A 24,094-nucleotide genomic window follows, 5' to 3' on the forward strand; every position below is an offset into this window, starting at 1 on the left:
TTAATCAAATTTCATGCTCTGTTGCCTCCTTCTTATGGCCTCTGTGCTAATTGATCAAGTTTTCAATTAAAGTCCTCCATCTTTGTTTTAATTCTTTGTTAAGGTTTTTATTCCATTACATGGTTTCATGAGATCTAACTTGTTACAAGTGCAAACTGTCTCTGCTTTTCCAACTGTCTAGTTACAATAATTCAGCCATATAGTTACAATTTAGCTATATAGTTCATCTCATTTCCCCTTTCTTATTATTAAAACCCTCAGTGGACTAGCTTAATCTGTTGGATTTAGATTTAAAATCCAAAAATTTGATTCACTTGTCAAGGCGAGATTAGTTTACCTCATGAATTCTCATGGCTAAAAATCGCTCTGTATCTCAGCAGTTTCAAGCCATCTTTCTTAGCCACAATTAAGAAAATTGCTGTTCCTAAAGAAATATTGAAATGACTCTCACTAATAAATGGGGGCATGCCAGGCATGTGCAGAAAACACTCCCTTATAGAGAGGTTTTCTAAACAAGCAGTGATTCTGGTTTCATTCCTTTATTGTTTTTGTATGGATCAAGAAAATGTTGATACTGTAAATGTATATTGCTACACGAGGTTGTTTACTCATTCTTTAGTTCATAACTCTTTGTTTCAGCCCCTGAGTACTACTACATCAGATGTTTTTTGAAATCCACTAACAGGTTCATTTTTAAAAATCAAATAATCTTTTGAATCAAATGTTTTTTGAAAGGCCAAAGAAAATGTGCTTGCAGAATCCATATAAGTACAACCTTTTTTCAGGGAAACTTTGTTCAATTAGGGACAGTTCAATTTAAGTTATGGACTTCTAACTTAAGTTCTGATGCTTTCAATTCTGATGAAAATATAGACCAGATCATTCTCTGAAAAGACTATGATAACTGTCAGCAGTCTTAAAAGGTTTATGGTTTACGCTCTTTGTGGTATGAAAAAATCTCACTTTACGATAATCTTCAAATAAAGTGTGAAAGTCTATAAAACATTTTACATGCTTCTGTTTAAGATGCAAAATCAGGTTTGCTTTCAACCTCAGCTATCTGAATGTTAAAACAGAGCTAATGTGTTGATAAGACTGAGTGTAGCAGACCAATTCCAGAGTCACTGTGCTCGTACATTTTTGTATGCTGTTTTAGTATAAAGTCCTGTAGTTCTTGAACACTTCCTCTCATGTTATTTTGAAGAGATGTGTTGTGGTTTAACCCATCCAACAACCAAGTACCACACCACCCCTCACTCACTCCCCTACTCACAGGGTCAGGAGAGAACTGGAAGAGTAAAAGTGGAAAAACCCATGGGTTGGGATAAAGACAGCTTCATAGGGAAAGCAAAAGCTGTTCACAAGCAAAGCAAAGCAAGGAATTCATTCACCACTTCCCATGGGCAGGCAGGTGTGCAGCCATCCCCAGGGAAGCTGGGCTCCATCAGTGTAACGGTGAGCAAACGCTATGGCTCCAAACGTCTCCCTTCCTATCTTCCCCCAGCTTTCTATGTTGATCATGATGCCATTTGGTGTGGGATATCCCTTGGGTCAGCTGGGATCTGCTGTCCTGGCTGTGTGCCTCTTGTGCAGCCCCAGCCCACTCACTGGTGAGGTGGTGTGAGCAGCAGAAGAGGCCTTCACTCTGTGCAAGCAGCAGTAACAACAACATCTGCATAATCAACAGTGGTTTTGGCACAAATCCAAAACACAGCCCCATACCAGTTATTGTGAAGCAAATTAACCCTACCCCAGCCAAAACCAGCACAGCATGCTGCAAAGTTCTGTGGTTTGGAAATCTTCTTGTCCTTTCATGTTGACTATTCAGGCAGTCACCAAGAGAAAACCTGATGTGTCGGGAGTACTTGAGTCTTGGGAGTCAGGTAGAATTAGGTAAAACCCTGCTTCTACTGCAGGGGGTGTCAACATTTCTGCTGATTCAACATAGTCAGTATAGTCTTTCCACCCAAGAGGAAATAATTCATGCTTGGTATGTTGGTATCATCTGTGGCATCAAATTCTCCTTGGGATCCACTGAATTTCTTTGGGCAAGCCCACTGACCACAATGAATAACAGAAGTATCAATATCAGCAGAAATACTTCTGTTTGTAGAGGTTCTCCTCAGCCCTCTTCAGAGGCATTTTTTTAAAGGATGGTAAGATTCTTCTAGTGTGTAGCTGGTTTTCAACAGTAGTCGACTATTGAATGCTTGAGGAAGACAAGGCAAGTATGCAGTGATGCCTCCCTGGCATATTGTCCTTGCTTCCAGCAATCTGTAGTTTAACAAATTCCTTGGTTATAAACATAACTTTTGGGTTTACCATCCCTGGTGGAATAATTTCCATGAATTGGCCCTGTTGCTTTTTGAACTGGTAATAATAAACATTATTTAGAACAATCTTGGGCAAGAAATTTCTCAGTTTAATTGTGCTGCTTGAAAAAGTGTCTTCTTTTGTTGTTTTCAGCCTGTCACCTGATAATGTTATTTTTTGCCCCTATTTCTTGCACTGTGAAAAATCAAATAATCTCCTAATGATCTTCTCAATGTTATTGACATTTCTATTAATTTGTGTCACATCTACCCTTGGTTCTCTGTTTTCTCTTCAAAAGAGTCTTAATCTAGTTATTTCTACTTTGTACATTATTCTTGTCTATGTGATACCTTCATCTGAATGTTTTCTCACCCTCATACAGCCTTTCCGACCAGAAAGTCAGAACTGCAGGTAGTGTTGAGCTATGGGCACACCATGGGTTTGTAAAAAGAAATAATTACATTTGCAGCCTGATTCTCTATTTCTTTCCAAGCATCCCCAGTGTTTTTCTTGGGCCAACTGAGGTTTTTATGGAATCAGCTGCTGTAACTGGGAGTTCTCATTCTGGACACAGGGCAGACAGTTTAGAGCCTGTCCTTGAACACATCAGGTGAAATTGTGTCTCCTGGTGCATCACTGCATATTTACTGACACTGCATTTTGACTTCCATGTTATTCTCCACTATTGTGCTTTATTTCTGTGTGTTTTTACAGCATCCTTTCCTTTCCACTCTTCTGAATAATTGAGCATTAAAAAATTTGTCCTCTCACTCTTCCCTCCTTTTCTTTTTTCAGCATTTTTGTAAATATTTTTTAAAAGCCCTTTAAGAGGAAGCTTGTTGAAAGCTTTTTGAAAGTCCTTTCACTATGTGGTGAAAAGCCTTTGAAAAGGCTTTGTACTGTCCATGCACAATTCCTACAAGTGGAATTACCTCAAATGGGTAAATGCTTTTGCCTGAATGTCTCTGCCCTTCACTTCTCCTCCTCAGAACAACAGGTCAATAATGCCCCTCTTTTGCAAGTTATTTTAGGGGTTTGGGGAGTAAAGATCATACAAGTGTTAGCCATTAGTATTTTCTAATCTAGCTATTTCAGTAATGACTTACATGCTGAATGCTTGAAGGGAGCCATAGGAAGAACACAAGCTGTTCTTTAATTGCATCTGGCAGCCATAATAACTAATAATTGTAAAGCAAACGTTGTCTACATTTGAAGTATGCAACTACTACAGCGAAAGAAGATTATAACGTCTCTTTGCTTTTAAAAATCCCTCAAAGCCGTTATGTTCTTTAATAAGCATGTTCTGGAGTGTATTTTCTTATGCAAGTGGGCAATTCAAGAACTGCAGAGATGAATACACAGAATTATACATTTAAATCAAGATTAAAATAAATTCAAAGAAAATTGAAATTATTACTAAACTTAATAAAGCAAATTCCTGTATCCTTCCCATGGTTATTCAACACTGCTTAGCTTGCAAGAAGAAGAGTAAAAAAATCCATTCCCCATCCTAACAAATAAAGATGGCAGCAATAAACCTCTTTAATTGAATGTTTGATTATTTTAAGAAAACCTGCTTGTTTTTTAAAATGTATGCTCTGCTCTCTCTTGACATGGTGAGCCACAACACGTAATAAATTTTAAACCACTCTTGTCTGCGAATGCACAGAATCAATTTAAATAACATTTGCTTGCATTGGATTGTTTTAAGAGGACAGTAGCTCAGCAAGTAGGAAACTTTCTGAGCCTCCACTTGCTCTCTGCTGAATGCTAGGCCAAACTGAGCTGAAACTGATCTGGTTTTCTCATCCCAACCCAAGTAAAATAGGAAGTTCAGGTATTTCAGCAGGAGATTTGGAACCAGCCTGACATGTGAGTTGTAACCTGGAGGGTGCTCCCCAGCACCCCTTATCTACCAGACAGAGTAGAGACAGTGCGGGTTGTTTTCAGACCCACCTTATTTCTTCACCCAGTCACATGTAAGCTGGAGAGTGCTCTATGAGAGCCATCCACCCTACAAATCATAAACAAGTCTCTCTTTGAGTCTTCTTTGGCAACCATTAGCATCAATATCACTTCTTCTGCAGACAGAGCTTGGACAAACTCCTATTTCCTTCTTAGCTTCACCTTTAACTCTGCTATCACTCTGCATTCTGTGTATTCTAGAACAGTAGGCACTGTTCTCTGATCATGGTAAACCCAACATGCACAGATGAATTGACCTTTTGCTAGAAAACTGGAATTTATTTATTCCTTCCCCTTTTCATTGTGCGTGCTTCTCTTACCCCCCGAGATTCCTACCTTCCTTGCAAAAGAATAACAGAGAGACAATGATTAACCTTTCAGTGCCCTGGTGGTCTTTAAGAGTTTGATTGACCATGGCCAGAGTGCAGTGCCTGCAAGTCTTAGATGACACAGAATGCAGAGTTGTAACAGCAAGTACCTTTCACACTAGTGACTTTGTATGTGGACAGGAAATCACATTGGGTTTAGGGTTAATACTCTTATTTAACCTAATAAACACATTTGCCACAGGCTACCCTATGTTATCTATTTATGGTGACTCTTTTAAGCCAATTTGTCACTAGTAAACTAGCAGAAGAAACCATGATTCTTCTTAACAGCTGAAGAATGCACTTGTCATCTCTATTTCAGAAGCTGCTGTGGGAAACAGCCTCATAGCTGTTTCTTCTTCAATCCAGCTGGCTTCTGCTAAGCTGATGGTTGCTGTATTAAAAGACAAAAAATGCTATTCTTAAATTTAGGTTTTATTGAATTTAATCATTCTATTTTTAAAGCTGCACTTCAGTTAATGGTCCAAACAGATCAATATTTATAACCGGAGTTGTGCAAATGAAATATATTAATAAGTAAAAGACATACACTTGTACTTTCACATAAAACTTAATTAATCTGATGTGATTTGTAGACATTTTAATTGGAATTATTAGCTAAGGAAAATAAAGTGTTTTCCTCTCCCTGAAAACAAGGAGAAATTCTGGTTATTTCCAAAGAACAGATACCAGATTCTGATTTAGTAGTGTTTTTTCATAAATTAATTAAGCTCAATTTCTTCAGGCAGTGCCTTCAATTTAAAGAAATGAAAGACCAGTGGCATACCTTTAGGACACAGTAGCAGTGAAGCTGGTCCTTCTGCTAAGGGTTGCAGAGAGTCAGCTGAAGGTACAGTAACTCACTTTCAAAAGCAACATCTTGTGCTGTGCCTGAGAAAATAAGCCTAACCACTCAATAGACAGAATTAGCTGACACTTGGTTCTGGAGTTAGCTGAGTCAACACCAGCTCTGCATCCTTTGCATGGTGCTCTTCCAAGATGTGTGAAAACTAATCTAGAGCAAAATTTCCCTTGATGTGTTTGTGTAGTTACCCTCTCCATTATGTCAAGGTCTTCCATAGACTTGATAAAACTGTCAGTAGACTTTGCAGTCTAAAATAAATGCATATGTCATAGGCATTTCCTTTTTCACGTGTAAGTGGAGACTGTTCTTACTCTTTTGGTTAGGCAGACAAGAGTAGATTTCTGTCACCTTTCTATTCCTTCTTTATTTTGACTCCTGGAACAAATCTGTCTGATCTGTGGGCTGCTTTATTTAGAACAGTGATATCTGGATCCCAGATGCATTCCTGGCTGTCCCAGACTGTCAGAGTTCTCTCTGTATCTTGGGAAAGAGAATTCAGCGACACACAGTGTCAGGTCATCAACCCTGGCTTTATACAGTCAGAAAATCTCCTATCAAGTGTAAAGTGTGCCAGGGATGAGGATCTGATCCCATAAAAAGGATAGGAATAAAATATCTCTATTCTATAGAACCAGAATTGTTAGATCAAGAATGTGATAGTAGTAGCTGCCATGTTGTACCTGTCTTTATATACTAGGTGGTCAAAACAGATATTTTTCTAAATCACAAGTACAGGTGTTTTGATGGAGAGATGTAATTTCTTCCTAAACGTTTCACATGCTGTTTGGTCCGTGTTAAGTTGCTTACACACACACACAAAATAAAATTAATTCTCAACAATAGTTGTCAGCAAGACAATCCCTCCCTTTTCACCTGTGCTCAAAACTTGTTATTAAAAATGGTTGAACTGCTAATGAAGATGAAACAAACCTCTGAGACATTTTTGAGAATACATTTGTCAAGTAGAATTTTATGAATTTCGTTTCATGAAGGAGTATGCAGGGACTTGCTGCTGTAACAAAAAATGAAAAGTACCCATTCTTGTCTCATGTCCGTAGATTATTAATGCCCCCTATGCAAAAAGGAGTGTGGACACCACTCCTTCCCCCCTTGTTTTCCTATAGCAATAAAGCAGTGAAATCTGAGTAACTAATTAAGTTTTAGATTTCCCATGCAGGAAAAATCCCTTCTCAAATTCACTCTCAACTCAAATTCATTTCTGAAAAAGCCATGTCTGGGATGCTGGTAGAAAGCTGGACACTTTAAGGCTTTTTGCAGTTTTGAATGGTGCAGCTGGTGTTGTCAGTTCAGTTTAGACAGTTTTAAAATACCTGAGAATCCCTGGGGGAAGTTGTTTTGCAGTTCAGTAGGCTTGGCAGGGGTGGTAGTCCTGTCCAGGTTGCCGAATTCGTTTTGCTTACTCATGGGAAAAGTGATGCCCATGTGTTAAGAGTAGCACTTGATTTAAACTTAAAGAGGGTAGATTTAGATTAGATAATAGGAAGAAATTCTTTACTGTGAGGGTGGTGAGGCACTGGCACAGGTTGTCCAGAGAAGCTCTAGATGCCCTATCCCTGGGAATGCTCAAGGTTGGCTGGCATTTTGAGCAACCTGCTTTAGTGAAACCTGTCCCTGATCATTGGAAGGGCATTGGAACTAAGTAGCCTTTAAAGCCCCTTTAAATCCAAATCATTCTATGATTTTTCTCATCAATGGCTAGATAAATAATAGTTACAGACCAAACTCTGCAAAGAACTTCTCCTCATGTCAAGCTTTGTCTCTAGGACCATCAGCCCTATGCATTCTGCTCTGTGATTTGTATCCATTTCTCAGTCTGAACACAGGAACCAAAATGTCTGTTCTTGAAATCTTGCCGTTTTCAAGATTTCATTTTCAGCTCTTATGTTCACTTCAGGAAAGCCTGACTCTGCTGTCTCTACTTTTAATTCTTTTTTTCCATTGTACTTAGGTCCAGAGAGAAATTGGTGGCATCTGTGGATTTTGGTGTGACTGACTCAGATGGCAAACGGGACAGAGAGGAATGGCATCTGTGTGGTTGGTCCTTCATGACTGTAACTACTTGTTCCTAGAAATGAGGAACAGGTGCAAGAAATCAAGAGGCATCCAAGAGTCAAAGTCTCCCTGTTCAGTGCAGATTTCTGTGGGAAGTTTGCAGAGACCTGCAATGAACTGCTCTGTGCCTGGCTGTCTGTCTTCTGGGATTTTTCAGCTACCCAACGACTTGGGAATCTGACTGTGTGGCAAAATTTAGCTTCAGAAATTGAGCTTTTGTAGTTTTGCTTAAGTTTCCACCTTTTCTGGTTGCATAGTACCTGATCTTAGTGTAACCCAGTGCTGTATTATCTTTCCCAGCCTACACTCTGACAGCTTTTAAAAGAGGCGTGAATTTTCTCTGTTATCTCTGTGGGATGTGTAATGCCCTACACCTAAAATTCAGCTTACTAACTATTATGCTCCTGCTCACTTCAGCTAATGGAGACAGCTAATAAGGTTCTTTTACTGTATGTTCCCAGAATATGTTACATAGCCTGTGTTAAAGTCTTTGCATAATTGTTTGATGCATTAACAGGTCCTGGAAGAGTGGGAGTGAAAGAACAGGTTAGGAATTTCAGCTTATTTAACAAGCTGTTTTTACCTTGCCTGACAAAGGAGGTAGAAGAAGAGCCTATATCACAACTCTTTCCTGAAGATCAAGCCACCTACCTTGTTCTGGTTTGATTAGTCTGATCCAATGTTTCCATTTCTGGCTCCCAAAATTGATTTACTTATTTTCCATGTGATTTTGCAGCACAATGGTGACAGAAAATAGATTGTGCTGAAATCCTGAAGTAAACACTCAATTTCTAAGTAAAATCAAGATAAGAGAAGGCAACTAATTAGAGACACTTTCTAAGAACCTTTGTTGAAGACACCACAGATGTCACTGTTGCACAGGATCTTCTCACAGAATTTAAGCCCAAAGACAGGGAGACCCCAACTACATTTCCCATATTGTAAAAATCTGCAGGTTTGTGTTGCCATATGAGACACTGGTCTTCACTTGGACACCCTCAGGTGTGGTAATAAATAATACCATGAAACTATACAATAATGAAATCATGGTTACTGCTGCCCAGGAGTGTGTGCACTCTTGTTGCTACAACCAACACAAATCACAGCAAAATTTATGCCTCTCTAATCTAGTTATACTTGGTGTTAACACTGGGAAAATCTCAGGACCCCACAGACATTTTACAAGAGGAGGAAGGCCCAGTTTTCTCTTTTCATATCTGTTTTTCCTAGAGATACTCCACCCAAGAATCAATTGGGTTTTAAGTGACATAGGTTACAATGCTACCACATAAGTTGCAGTACAGTTTTCTGAGATGTGAAGATGTGTCCTTTCTTTTTATTTCGAACAGATTTCCTTTTTATGCAAGGAATTCTCAGACACCCAGACTGAGAAAAAAAGGTTGGAGTATATTATCTACACCTACCAGGAATTCGTTACTTCCAGTTAGTGTTAAGAGCTGAAAAAATAAGTCTTCAGACCTCGCCTGACTCTGCTGCAGCTGACTGGTAGCCTAAGTAAATAAAGTGATTTCACTTCAGGAGATCTTAGAAGATTTGGTTTCATCACCAATGTAAAGATTTCTGAGGGTATGTAGAACTCATATTCTTTTTACATCACCTCTGATCATAACTGCTTTCCAGGAGAATGAGATTTGGTATTTTACTGTGTTACTTAAATCATTATTTGGATGACTGAGAAGGCAAAGGATGACTTTGCTGCTGTCTTTTCTTGCTCAGAAATTCCCTTTGTAATCGGCTGCTTGCTCTCATTGACTGTAATGGAAGGAAAACAGCCCTTGACACAGAAAGGATTAATGGGAAAGGTCAGGTGAATGAATAGATCTCTGGAGCAGAAGCTGGGTTTGAGGAACAGGCTAAAGCAAGCTACAAAGCCAGGAGAAGGTGAGCATCCCAAGTGGGATTTGGCATCAGCCTGGAGGCTGATGTTGCCCTGTTTCAGTGTTCCAGGCAATGCATGGTTATTTGGGCAAAGGAAAGAGACCCCACCAAATCCTGCTGTTGGTAGAGAGACCTTTTGAGTCAAAGGTCTGAGAGATGGTTCTCTATCTTAAAGGGAAGGACTCAGAGCACTGTGGCTTCATCTCGTTCCTATAGTTCTTTCCAGATCCTAAAAAGCAAGTGAACATTTTCTACCCAGACTGAGCATCCTCAGGGTAGGGAACTGAGCGACTCAGCCATGTATCAACTTGCAATGTGTATATCCCTGCAATACAAGTCAAGAGGCATTTGTTTCCTGTGCCATAAAAGACCAAGGAAACATATCATTATTATTACTATTAGTTTTATTGTTTTAGGCTTGTATTGGGGCACTGTGAATTTTGGTTTGGTTTTTTTTTTTTTTTTTTTGAAGAAGGAACTGGCAAAGATTAAGTGATCTAATAATTTGTAATAATAGCACTGCATTTGTGGGTACTGCAGGGTGTTATATTATGGCTTTTGGGACCATGCATGCATTTTATAGGGGAATAAGTAAATAATCATTTGTGACTTCAAAGTGTAACAGTCTGCAGCAGGGAAGGACAGAGAAATGAATGTTGATTCAGAAGGGAACTGCTGTTCCAATTTGCCATAATTTTAACAAGAAGAGATCTGTTGAGTGCTTATAGGAGAGCAATGTGTAGTTAGTACTTCAAGTTAAGTACTGGCTTGACTTTTTTCCTCTTTATTCTTGGATCCATTTATGAGCAATCTGCAGAAATAATGAGAAATTACTGAAAGTTTTCCAAATTTCAGACCTTTTTTAAGGTGATAAGAAGGAGCTGTACATTTTAATACCTTTATATCTTTCTTCACTTTTCAAATCTGTGTGAACTTCCCTATACAATTCACCTCTGAACTTACACTGTAAAATCTGATTTATTACTAAAAATTATGGCCAGCTGGATATTGATTTACTCACACCAAATGATAATATATGCTAAGAGCAGTCCCTTAGGGCATACTTGTACAGTCAAATGCAACTTAGATTTTCAAAGTCTGGACTTATAGCAATAAAATGGGTTAATTTGAAAGGCTTTCTAGAACTTAGTAATTATTCATATCCCCTATTTTTATGAAAACTAGCTTGAATTATTCCTAATGAAAATATTGTAACTTTTGTTGGATATGAGAACTTGCTATTTACTTTGGATGTTAAAAAAGATTGTAAATATTCTACCTCTCTTTCTGAGACATAGTAATTCACAAGAATAGTCAGTGATACTGCTCACAAAGGGGAGCTGAAGTCTCTTCTGGCCTTTAATAATTATAGGTCATATTGTGGCCCTAGCTGTAAAACAGATCTTCTCACTTCAGGAGGTACACTGCTGACCGCTGGTGTGAAATTCAGCCTCCAGCTGGCATAGTTAGCTGTGTAAGAAGTGAGTACAGTTATAAAATTCTTCTAAGCGATTTTTGTGGCTTTTTCTAGGCATGGAAGGCCCAACCTTCCCTGTCACGCAGGGAATTTCTGGAGTTCCAGGATGAGTGCCAGTCTAGATTCTTTGGCCCCAAAATTGTTCCCAAGGCAGCCAGAAAATCACAGCTTAATCTACAAAAATTATATCATCATGTTTCTAGTTCACACTAACAAGTCCGTCAGTGAAGTTAATAACACAGATTGAGTAGCAAAATCAGTACTCAACTGTAGCAAGTTTTCTTCTCAGGAAAGAACCAAATTATATTGAGGTGTGGTAGAAAACACATTGCACCAGTTCCCATTGTTACAGCCATGCTGCGTCACCTGAGGTGCAGCCAGGGGAGTTCTGCACATGGAATGTACAGCAAGACCACCCCTCAACCACATCCGACCTTTCAGGGTAAAAACACAGTCATAGAATGGTTGGGTCATCCAGTTCCAACTGGATCATCCAGTTCCAACCCCCCTACCATGGGCAGGGACACATTCCACTCCACCAGGGCTGCCTTCCACTAGACCAGGTCTCTTCCATCAGAGACCCATCCAGCCTGGCCTTGAACACTTCCAGGGATGGGGCATTCACTGCTTCTCTGGGCAACCTCGCCACCCTCACAGCAAAGAATTTCTTCTGAATACATGAGCTGGTGGAAAACCAGCACAGCAAAGATCCTCTCATGTCAAGGTAAAGACTGGGGAGGGTGAGGTGCTCTCAGAGTATGCCTGCCTTTGAGACCTAGAGAAAACTTCTGTAGCAGACACTGTCCTTCTGAACACTTGTAGGCTGAGTGCTCTGAAGAACATGTGCAGTCAGCCTGCCCTAGAGAGACAGGCCATCTAGAGAGGGATGTGGGCCAGTCTGCATTACTTGGCTGGGGATCCATGCACTGCTGTCTGAGGGGGTACTTTTAGCAGTGTGGGTGCAGCCTTTGGCAGTCCCCTGACGCTAGATTCCATGTGTATGGAAGGTGTGCTAGCAAAAGTTCTTATCAGCACCATGGAAAACCACTCTAGTTTGGAGAAAAACTATTAACAATTGAGCAGATACCAGGACTGTCTAGCACTGGTGGCCCTGTGTGGTTTATATTTCGTTGCTTTACTGGTGCCTCACTGTAGAGTTTATCTGCATTTTCAAGAGTACGTTGGCATTTTGTGGACAAAGATTAGTGCACTGCATGGTTGCACTTGCACATGTCCTTCCCTCTTGAGAATTCCTTGTGGGATGTTAATTTTCCACTTCTAAAATGTTATGTCACCTTTTAAGAGAGAAGTATTATACAGGAACTGGTGGATACAGCTTCCAGGTGATGCATTTATCATTTTAGAGTGTAGAGAGCGAGGGCAATATTGTTGAAAGGGCCAGATACAAGCCACTGAACAAGAAAATAGCAGTGGCACTTCCAGGGGGGTAGACATACCAGAAATAAAAAGATTTTGTGGCATCTCATACACAGAACTGAGAGTCCTAGACATTAGCTAACTCCAGAGCCCATGGCTCTATCTAGATGTCCAAAGCACAAGGGAGTCAGTGGAAATGGATATCACAAAGCAAGAGGCAAATGGCCAAACTCGATGCTTCTGTATACTCTGACTCAATAATTTCACTCACAGTAGGGGAAATATTCCTGTCAGTATTATTAGTAGCAATATTTAACTCAAACTTTGGAAAGCAATGCTAGTCTTTGACACAGTAAACATTCTGTTTTCTGTTTACCTTCTTCATGTTAATGTTTTAAAGTTTATACTGTAGTAAATAATACAATAGCATATTTTTATTAGATTGAGGAGACACTTTTACATTCAGTTATTATCTGTTTAGACATTGGTAAATGGGCTGTTCTCAGAGATGCTGATCTTCGGATATCCTTTTTCTCTCCAAATGCACTTTCCAAACCACGTAACAATTCCCTTCTTTGAATCTTGCTTTTTCAGCCTTTTTCACCCCTTTTTTTTTTAACAGAAGATTTTATTTGTATCCTCAGTTTTCCAGTGTGTTTTTGTTGGGCATGGTATGCATGGATATTTTATTAATGTTCAGAAGCAGCATTTTTTATGATTCCTTATGATTCTTTCTCCCTCCCCTCATAACACAGATCTGATTTAGTGGAAGGTAATATGTAGGAAAATTTTTAGTGGCTTATGTGATCAGTAGAGAGCTAGCACAGAGCCTTCCAGAAACTCTTGGCAGGACCCTGAGATGATCATCACAGACGAGTGGCTGATTGCAGAGCTGAATCAATCTGTGATTACATTACAATATAAGGGCCAGTTTCTGCAACCCCTTATTCATGCAGGCAATTCTAATGGAAGCAAAGCTAAGAAGGAGAAGAAAGCTGAAATCATCAAAATCCTTTCAAGCAGAAAAAACATCCTGTGGAGTGAAGGGGTTAATGCCTTGAAGACTGCCTTTTCCCCACACTTTCCATCAGATGCATACAATGTGAAATGAAGAGAATAAATTTAATAGTTGCTAATGGCTTAAGCAAAAGAAGCCTTTATAAGGCCTGGCCCCAAAAATACTGAAGGTGTTGCTGACTCATTCTACAATTCAGGGGATGTTTCTTCAAGTAATCTATTTAACTTTGAAAGACAAGTGAAAAGTTCCTTAACCGGAAGTTGCTGGTACAGAGAGATATTTTAAGGCATATTGATCTGAAGCATTTATTTGAAAAAAAATTTGTATTCTGATGTATTTTTAATGCCATTGAAAGTATAACTGCAATTAACACATTTCTATCATTACCTCTAGCACAGCTTAAAACTATGGAGATGTGACATGATGGGTATAAAAGGCGGAGGAATACATGATTAAAATGTAGTCACAAGAAAACACAGTGGGTTGGGTAACATGCCTCCAACATTGCTTATTTTGTTTTTGAGAAAAACATTTAAAAATCCACACTTAAACTGTGTTTTTAATAAAGCCTGTCCCTATGTAAATCATTTAAGCTTATGCATATCTTGAAAGCTCTGGTCAAGTCACACTGATATAAATAGAAAAGGTGTATCCAAACCCATCAGAAAGAAAACAAATATGGACTGATGTAAAGTCCACTGATACCTGGAGGGGTGTATTTAGAGCGTTTGCTAAAATGGGATCATTCATTTGTTCATTCCACAGCTCTCTAATGTATTCCTAAACAAGGGCAGGGCAGTATTCAGGTGAGAAAAAAAATACAGGGCATGCAGTCTATGCCCTACCTGATATTTCACAGGGATTGGAAAAAGTTTTTGAAGTACCTTCCAGCAGGAGAAGTATCTGTCATTTTCCCCCAGTTTCTTGGTCCTATATTTTGGACAGTCTTATTTCCCTCCAGGATGTCTACATTTCTGGAGACTGTCTCCAGGCGCCTCTAACTGCTACCACCAACCAGCTCCACACGGGGGTTTAAAGGAGAAATTTCAGGATCGTCTTTGGGACCCATGACAAGTACTGAATAATCATGAGATGGAAGGAGGGTGTAGGAAGAGCAAGTTAGTTTTAAATTTCTACTTTTTTTTTTTTTTATGTATAGAATCTGCATATACAAGTGTGGAAACGTTAAATTTCAGCTGTTAATGATGTTTTTTCACTTATCCAGCACATTGCAGAGTTGCCCTGAGTGCGCTGAAGAGTGTGGCTCTCAGTCTTTCCAATGACCTTTCATTTGAGAAGCAGGTAAGAATTCCCACTGGACACTGGTCCAAGGGTGCAGAAGGGATGTGTGTATTCAGGAATTTGTGCAATAAACATACCTAAGCCTGCATGTGTTCTCAGTATTGGTCCTGCGAACTCTTATTGAAAACAATATGAACCTTCCAGTCTGCTTTTAGAAGAGGCTTTAAAGCAGACTTTTGAACATGCACGTACTGAAGGAGCACAACAACAGGAAATTCAGGGGTTCAGAGCTACGGTATAGATAACAGGTTTTTTGGACCAGAGTACAAGGAGTTAAACAGCAGTGGCACACTTGAAGTAGTTTCACACTGGAATGTTGCAAATCCTGTTGTTTGTCTCAAGGTCTTGCATGCAGAGAAGTTATGAGCTGCAGTCTGATTCAAAGCTATACAAGTTAGCTATGGTTTGGCAGCCTCAGGACTATGTTTACACACTATTTTGCATTTCTGTTCAAATAAGTTCTCCTGAAGTTTTAGGCTTTCCTGCAAAGCTACAGCAAAAGTGGTGATATATTTTCCATAGGCTTCATCGCTCTATGGGAGAACCAGCTATGCAACCTGTCTAGTGTGAAGGGAATTCTGTCATGAATTGGAAAGGAAGAATAGAAAAATGTCACAGAAACAGTCTGTCCTTTGGGCTAGTAGAATTTTATGTCACTGGCCAGAAATAGGGGGATATTCAAGCTAAGATGACTTAGTGCTGTGCTTGATAAAATGTAATAATCCTGACTGAGGAAACTCACACAAATATTAATAAAAATGGAAAACTCTGAAATCAAGGCATTTGCAGGTGAGTGGGGAGGCTTCATCTTCCTTCCCACAATTTTACCGTCCTTCATTGCTGAGGCCCAAATGACCACAGATGGATACATAGATATGTGGATAAATGACTATTATCACAGCAATTGGCTTTATCTGTCCTGTGCAAATGGTAGGAGGAAAATTAATACAGAAGCAACAACTGGGTGAAAGCCACTTTAACAACAGCCATTCTTCATGACGTGCTGCATCCTAAGCTGCTTTTTACTAAATGTTTACACTTGTGTATCACTTGTGTATCACTGAGAGACATTCATGTCTACTGTATGATTTAGTCAACTCCTGCAGCTGAAGCACCACAAAGCACCCTGAACTCTGCCATGCAAAAGCTGATGGATTCTCGGTGTAGGTTCATTGCTCAAGACCCCTTCCATTCTCCAAAAGACACCCACCCTGAAGCCCCTCAGAGCACCTGGAGCTCCTGATGTTTCTTGATTTCACCTTTGGGGAAAAAACAAAGAGGATGTACAGTTGAATACTGCACTGGAAAGAGAGAGTTGTGTGAGAAAAGTATGCTCCTAAATGTTTGGAAAGACAGAAATTACCTCCTTTTTTTTTTTTGTGAGCTCTGTGCAACAAATTCAGTCCAGGAATTAGTTACCTGAATCACCTCTTCCTTCTAACTAACGTAAAAACCACTGTCACACTCTTAACTAATGTTTCATTTTTGTTTGTAAATGTCATATTGGATACTTAATTAGGCCAATAATTATCCACACATTAGTGTGAACTTTTTGAAGTATAATGGTAACTTGTTAAATGTATAATTATTACTGCTGATAATTAGTAACCTTTTTTTAATGTGCATCAGTAGTCCTGCAGAAAATATGTTTGCAGTGCTGAATGGTGAAATTCAGGGGAATTTACATCTCACAAAACCTTGACCTTCCTCAGTTAGAATTTTCCATGTCTTGGATATACAGTTATACTCTACACTTCTAAGAAGCTGCAATTTTGAATTTCCTGCTAACTCAATACCTTTCTGTTGTTTTTGAAACAGGAAAATTGCATCCTTTGTGTCATTATTATGAAATAATTTAACTCTCTTTTGATGCAACTAGTTCTGTGTGAAATCCTTGCTTTTTTTTTTTCCTTTGGAAGTTCAAATAGCAGGCATTTGATTCCACAGCTGAAATTCTCTGTGAGGATGTTTATTTTTAAGGATCTGAGCTTGATGCATATTTTCCATTTTGCTCTAGAACTTTGAATGGCAAAATACTAAAGAAAACTTGAAGATTAAATATTAATTCCTGCTGAACACTTTAGAAGCACTTCCCTAGCCTGACCTATTCATTTTATTACTGTACAAGACTGTGTTGCACATAAATTTTTATGTGTGTGTGTGTCCATATATATAGGAGGGTACCCATCTACATATGTTCCCTATATATACAATTTATATGCCCATTAAGTACAGAACCATATGTTTTACAATACTATGGCTTCACTAGTATTCAGTTGAAGTTAAATGTTTCAGAAGCTGAGGTACATCATGCAATTGTAACTGCGGTCCTTCACCTATTGCAGTCTTTAACAGGGTGATCATGCATTACTTCTCAAATAATGCATCCACGTGTTTTAAACCTAGAAAATTTTCCAGTCTCTCTGTCAGGAGCTTATCTTACATGATTCGAAGTCAGTGAAAGCATTCTTACCAACAGGATGCAGAACTCCACTCCTTAAGCCAGTCCATCCTCTGCGCAAAGACAACTTTAAGGCAGTACTTCAAACCCCAAATAGACAAACTTTCCCTTCATTACTTCACAGGAATAGTAGTATTTACCTGAGTTTTATTTTGAACCATTTATTCTTTTTTTAATAAAAATTATTTATGAAATCTTTTCCTCAGACTCCTGCTAAATTCCTTTCTGATGATACAGAAGACTCCTATATCTACTCATCTTTAGTCATACTAGGGGGTCATAGTAAAAAAAAATACTATCCAATTTATAGAGGAAACTAAGTTTTTTTGATATTTTTTTTGACATAAACTTTCTAAGGACAGTTTTGATTTTAATTTTTCAAAAAGCACAACCGCAAGTTTTTCTAAATAGAAATATTTTATTGGGTTGACTTACCTTAGTCCTTAGTAGAAGTTATAATTGAACCCTTTTACATACATAATTCTCTTTTCTGGGATTATCTTCATAGATGTAATCTTACTCATATTGTATTTTCGTATTGTCTTCCATTTCACCTAAGGACAACATCTAGTGTGCCAAAACCTGAGTATCCAGCTAGAGAGGTCCCAAAACTTGAAGTTACCTAGATTCAAGAAATAGTTTGGACCCTTAGAAAATTATAAACACCGATTATAAATTTTGGATAAAGCTTCAAATTTGGATTGCTTATTTGAATGAAATATAAAGGACCTTAGAGGTGGCATCTAGATACAGTTGTTCCCTAACCAAGTTGTAAAGCAGATGAAAGGAAATAAAACCAAAAGAGAATGATTAAGAAGAGCAATGAAAAGCTAAATAGTTCCCTGCTGTATTAGAGTGGCAATAACTTTTGTCACTTTGATTTGCAGCTTTGTAAATTGGGAATATCATGGCTGTTTCTGATGTTTACACACACTGAAAAGATAATTAAAATTGTCTACATGCTAAGTATTTCAGCTATACGTGGTATTTTAATGGCAATATCTATGCATATCAAAGCAGCGTAAAAACACAACTTTTTCATACTTCATCTGGGCAAAGAAAGGATGTTTTCTTCAGTCTTCCATAACCCATTCTCTTTCCTCTGCTTTGAGCGTATGAACTTGGAAGAGCTGTACCTGGAGCCATGATGGAATAATAAATACTCTATGCAACCTTTGGGCTGTATTTCCCTCCTGGTTTTTTTGCTTTTCATAAGGGTGTCATGGTTTGACACTGGCCCAACTCCAGGCACCCATGAAAGCTGCTCACTCACCCTCCCCTGCCACAGCTGGGCAGAGGAGAGAAAAATGAATGAAAGCTTCATGAGTTGAGATAAGGACTGGGAGAAAACATGCCAAGGGCAAAACAGGCTCAGCTTAAAGGTACAAACTGAATTTATTACTAACAGAATAATGAGAAGTAAAATAAGCCCTTAAAACACCTTTTTCCTCCCAGCCTCTCCCTCCTTCCCACCAACAGCACAGGGAGACAGGACATGGGGGCTTGGGCAGTTCATCACCGAGATTTCCTTCCGCTGCTCCGGGAGAGGAGTCTTCCCGTGTGAGGCCGTGGGGTCCCTCCCAGGGGAGGCAGCTCTCTGTGAACTTCCCCTGCATGGGTCCACTCTCACGAGCAGCAGTCTTCCCAAAACTGCTCGAACGTGGCTTCTCCCCAGAGGCACACAGCCCTCCCAAAACTGCTGCGCTGTGGCTCTCTTTCCACGGGGTGCAGTCCTCCAAGGACAGGCTGCTCCAGCCTGGAAGCAGGGGCCCCCTCTCTCCAGCGGGTGTTCCACTGGATCACAGCCTCCTCCAGGCATCCACCCGCTCCGGCACGGGCACCTCCCCCACGGGCTGTGGGTGGATCTCTGCATCCCCCGTGGATCCCCATGGGCTGCAGGGGCACAGCTGCTTCACCATGGTCATTACCACGGCCTGCAGAGGAATCTCGGCTCTGGCGCCTGGAGCACCTCCTGCCCCTCCTTCTCCACTGACCTTGGTGTCTCCATGTTGTTTCCCTCATATATTCTCACCTCCTCCTCTTCTCTGGCTAGGAAAAAACTGTGCCCACTTTGTTTTGATTTTTTTCTTCAATCTGTCATCACAGAGGCATTACCAACCTCTCTCATTGGCCCAGCCTTGGCCAGTGGCATGTCCATCTTCAGAGCCATCAAGGATTGGCTCTGCTGGACATGGTGGAAGCTTCTGCCAGCTTCTCACAGAAGGCACACCTGTGCCCCCACCACTACAAAAAACCAGGCCATGCAAAACCAGCACAAAGGGTGATACATAAGGAAAGCGATAGTAGAACTTCTTTTTAAGTCTTTCAGCCTTGCCTGTTCTTTGGCTGGCTGGCTCCTCTGGAAGGTATTGTGCTTTAGGAGATTACTGCTTATGCAAACTTGGCTGGAAGCAGAGCGCTCTATCACCATGCTGAGCTCAAGTAATATGCTGCCTCTTAGTAAACCTTGCTAATTTGAGTTCAGCACTGTGCTAACTTTAATTAAATGGCTTCTAATTCAGAGCTGGTTCATACCTTGGCTTCTATCCCCATTCATGGGAAGAGTCAAATTTGTCTGCCCATAGTGATATGACAAATCCCCGCAGTTATTACTGAGTTCTTTACTGAGTTGGTTCAACTTGGCACTGTGACTGTAGTGGCCTGCTTGCTAGGATCAGTGTGAATGTTTATTTTCCATCAGATGTTCAGGGAGTCAGGGAGTCAGGAGTACATTAAAATAGCTCATCCTTTATTCAGAAACATAAAGGGAAATATTTTATCTGTTCCACTTTCTACCTCCAGAAGTTACCAAAACAGCAAGACAAACTTTCTGATTAAATAATATAAACATAGGAGAAGAACAACCAACAGTGTCATAAAGTTAATACGAATATATTTTTATTTGGGCTGGAAATGAAATAATTTTCCTTTTTTTTCCCTTCAATTATAATTTCTGCTTTGAAAAAATGATGAGAGCAATCGACATCTGCCAAAAGCAAATGATGTGTCAGTTTACCATAAATTCCTTGTCAATTCTGGGCAAGTGTAAAAATGCTAAATGTAATTGATTAATTACATTAATTGATCATTTTAACATACCAGAATTGCTAAATTGCTCCATACAATGAAAATTCTCATTTTTGCCATGTTTGAGTATCCTTTTCTAGTGCAACTACTTTACCACTGTTCAATGACCATGCAAGGAAATTAATTTCATATTCTTTCTCCATCACTGCAAATTATTTTAATTATTTCTGCAAAAGGTAACTGACACAATCATCAGAGGTTAGCAGATAATTTGGGAATGTTTATTTTGCCAATTTATCCATTCTTGAAACATCAATATTAAATTATTTTATTTTTTGTTACAAATACATATAGAACAGCTGTAGTGAATGTGAGTGTTTTCTAGGAGAACCTGTGACCTCAGGGTTCATGAGTTAATACATTTGTTCTGGCTACCAAAGCTTAACTGAATATTAGTGCAACCTTTCAAATACTATAATCTGAAGGCTTTTGTAAAAACAATATTTTTGTATTGTACCACAGAACTGCATTTATGTAATGAGAAAGCATAATGTGCTCAAAATATTGAAGTTCTTGGCCTCCTGCTGAGCATTTGATATTGAAATATACTTAGTTATAGACTTTGAAATTGATGCCCCTTTTCATTCTGGGTTGAATTTGCACTTTTACTACAGTATTTTCACTTTGCATCTCTGCACATAATTATTGTGAGACTGATTCAACAGGGGAAAAATAAAGAGAGACAGAGTTCTGCCTGAACATCAGATAGTGTTACTTTAATAAAACTTGAAAGTTTGAAGGACTAAAACAATAAACACTGCAAAATGCCCAAACCAGGAATTCAGGCAGTCATTTTTTGGATCCTTTATTACCCTTGCAGTATTTGGAGCAGAATTTCTGTAAAGTGAGGTGTAAGTGTAAAAGACAGCAAACTTTTGGCCTCTGTGATCTGTCCTGCAGCAGGGTAAGGAATCCTGTACTAAGCATCCATCACCTGTAGCCTCCAAGCACTTAAGTGCTGACATGGACACTTGAATAAGGAAATGCAGCAAGGGTGTAAGAAAGACTTATATCTTCCTAATCCTAAACTCAGTATCAATTTCTCCCTATGTATTCATTCTGCTGAGGACTCTTAATTAGCTCCCGAGGCAAATGGACTCAGGAAGGTGACTGTCTCTTTTCATTCTGTGCTGAATCATCACTGTCATAAGCAGCTACAATCTTTTTGCTCTGTGAATGTGAGTATATTTTTAATGCTCATGTCAGTGCTGAAGTGCCCTCAAAACATTATTATATTGCTTTGGCATAATGAGCATCTCAAGGAGACATTCACGAGCTGAGCAGATCCTTAGTCCATTGGAAAGTGTTGCAGTATAAGCATGTTGAGGACATAGCATTTTAGCAACACTGAAATTTGAGAGGGTGGAGGTGGTGGTCTCCCAGGAGGTATTTCACTTTTGGCTTTCTCAGAGAACAGTTTGCATAGACTGTGCCCACAGGACAGTCAGACCCCAGGCATAGTCCTGCTGAGAGATTCATTGGCATGAGGCAAGTTCTTTCAGTCAAGTTAAGAGCCATGCATTTCTCATTCAAGAAATTTTGGCCCCTTTGAAGCCAATAGGTGTTCTGCTGTCATCTTGCAGTGTGAAAGGTGTTTAAGCTCTGAATCTGCAATAACCTAAGTGGTTGAATCAGAAAGAAGCCTGTCAAGTTACCATTCACAGCAATTGGTGGTCATATGGGATTAGTCTGGGTTTTTTTGGGAGGGAGATTTTCTCAAGATATTTAGGAAGTTACCCCCATTTCAGTTCAATCTAGCTACAGATCTTCTTTGTATAAGGGCAGATCTCTCCCAATGTCCTTATAATGGTTCCTTTAAAACAAGAACAAGGAAAGTGTACACAGAGGTCCAGCTACTTGGGCACTGTCAATCCATTGACTTCAAGATCTGCTGAGAAATCAAACCCAAAAGCATGCACAGAGGGGTCTTCAAACTTGATGTTTAATTAACATTAAAAGTTTTTTAAAAAGCCTGTGCCAGTTCAAATCCTCATGCTGCAAATTGACATCAGTAAACTTACATGCCAGCACTGATGTTGCCAGACTTTCATCAGTCACCAACCTGATTACCTCATACATTTGCCCACTGATCCCAGAGATATAAAATGAAATTCCAGACAGTGGAGTTTTCAGTCTCGTGAAACCAGAGCCTTTCCAATTCTCATCAGATAATTTCTTAGGACATATCACCTTCTAAAATTTAACTTTGATTTTATAACTTGGCTCAATGAGGGAGCAGAGCGGCCAGTGTGATGATGATGGATTTTTATACAAAGTCACTACCACTTAGGGTTACCATTAACTCTCTCTCTCTCCCATCACTTTAGACATTCAGGTTTCCTACAAACATTTCTCTGTGATATAGCTTCTTTACATGTTAACACTCCCAATGATCTTTCAAAAAAAATGTTTCCAATTTCTTTTTCCTTAGCTTCAGAAATGTCATGATCAACTTTCTATGGAAAAATGTTACTGGCCACATTTATTTCAGGTACATCCCAGCAACAACAGGGGTGACATGTTGTGAAGGAGAGAATGGGTTGTTCCACTCACAGCTTGTTGGCCTTTGTTTGGCCCTCTGACTCATAAGGAGCTTTAGATATGGTTGTTTTCAAATTGTAGTCCTCTTCTTTCCCTTCTTTTCCCAATGCAATTTCTGTACATTTGCCTATTGATTTGCTTCTCTTCAATACTTTCCTTCTGCGTGAATATAAGGGTTTTTATTCCTGTTGTATTTTCCCTGACTTTTCATTGCTGTCTCCACTGCCCTTCACTTTGTTGAACCCATTTACATCTCTGTAAGGAGTGAGAGAGAAATAGCACCCTTCAGTTCCCCATTTGCTCATCTCATTGCACAGGTGTAAAAGACAAGATATGAGATTTTCAGGAATTAGGTCTGGCTCAAGCTATTCAGGCATTGAATTATGCCTGCAATTTGAGGTTTAGAAAACACTGGAAACCGTCAATTTTCATGTTATGCAATTGTGCAATGGAATGGAATAGCACAAAATCTTACTTTGATCCACAGTCACTACTTATTTCTGTGCTATAGCAAACTCTGAGCAAACGTGAATTTAAATGCAAGTTTGTAACCCCTGAATTGGGCAGTATATGGTCTTTGAGATACCAGGTTTTGCTGCAAACAATTCATGCTACTCTGTAAATATTCTTTTGCTTGTAAACAATTCAGTCTTCTGTAGGTTCCCAGGCATAGGTTAGTACTGTTGGTATGAAAAAGTTTTCATCTCAGCTGGCCATTCTTCCCTCATTAACAGGGCATTCATTCGCTCCCCTACCAATCTCTGAGCTATGCAAATCACAGCCTGATAGAAAAGCGGGAGCCTGTTACTGTGATGGTTTAGAAACGGAGGTCACCCAGCAACTGCTTTGATAGCTCCTGAGGTTTGTGTGGATGGACATGGAGGATTGGGACCTGAGAGAGAAGATGGACAGCTGAGAAAGGCAATGACCCTGACTCTTTGCTGGTAACCCATCTTGCCTGTGCTTACGTGTGTGTATATTTTGAGATCATTAGTTATTTTGAGTTCATAAGTTATTCTGTCCATTTATCCAAGCTTCTATTCCCAAATCCAATGCATCTCAAAGTTTTGGTTTGATACTGGTTTACTAGTAAAGTTATTACACTGAATCACTTAAAAAGCTTGAGAACTTTGCTCTCAGACTGAGCTTGTACAGTTACTTGAATGACATGCAATGTTTTGTCCTGGTTTTAAATTTATCTGCATTGTCTTTGGAGACACACTCAGACCTGGGTCCTGTGGAGTTCATGGCATCACATAATGGTTGTGGTTGGAAAGGGCCCTGGAGCTCCTCAACTTCAACCTCCCTGCTCAAGCAGGGCAGTCCAGAGGCTGCTGCCCAGGGCTAT

At 39.5% G+C, this 24,094-nt stretch overlaps 1 long non-coding RNA gene across 1 annotated transcript in view; it reads left to right on the top strand.

Annotated features, from left to right (window-relative positions):
• Positions 1-1,929: 1,929 nt before the first annotated feature.
• The window catches only part of LOC121666267, a 77,313-nt gene continuing 55,148 nt past the window's right edge, over positions 1,930-24,094 (top strand). Inside the window, exons 1-2 of the long non-coding RNA XR_006016636.1 lie at positions 1,930-9,171; positions 14,581-14,657. This is a non-coding gene — a long non-coding RNA (uncharacterized LOC121666267). The remainder of the gene's footprint in view (positions 9,172-14,580; positions 14,658-24,094) is intronic.

This window comes from Corvus kubaryi, unplaced genomic scaffold (assembly GCF_017639235.1).
Source record: "Corvus kubaryi isolate FWS band 111438036 unplaced genomic scaffold, C.kubaryi_AGA036_p1.0 37341, whole genome shotgun sequence".
NCBI classification, from domain to species: domain Eukaryota; kingdom Metazoa; phylum Chordata; class Aves; order Passeriformes; family Corvidae; genus Corvus; species Corvus kubaryi.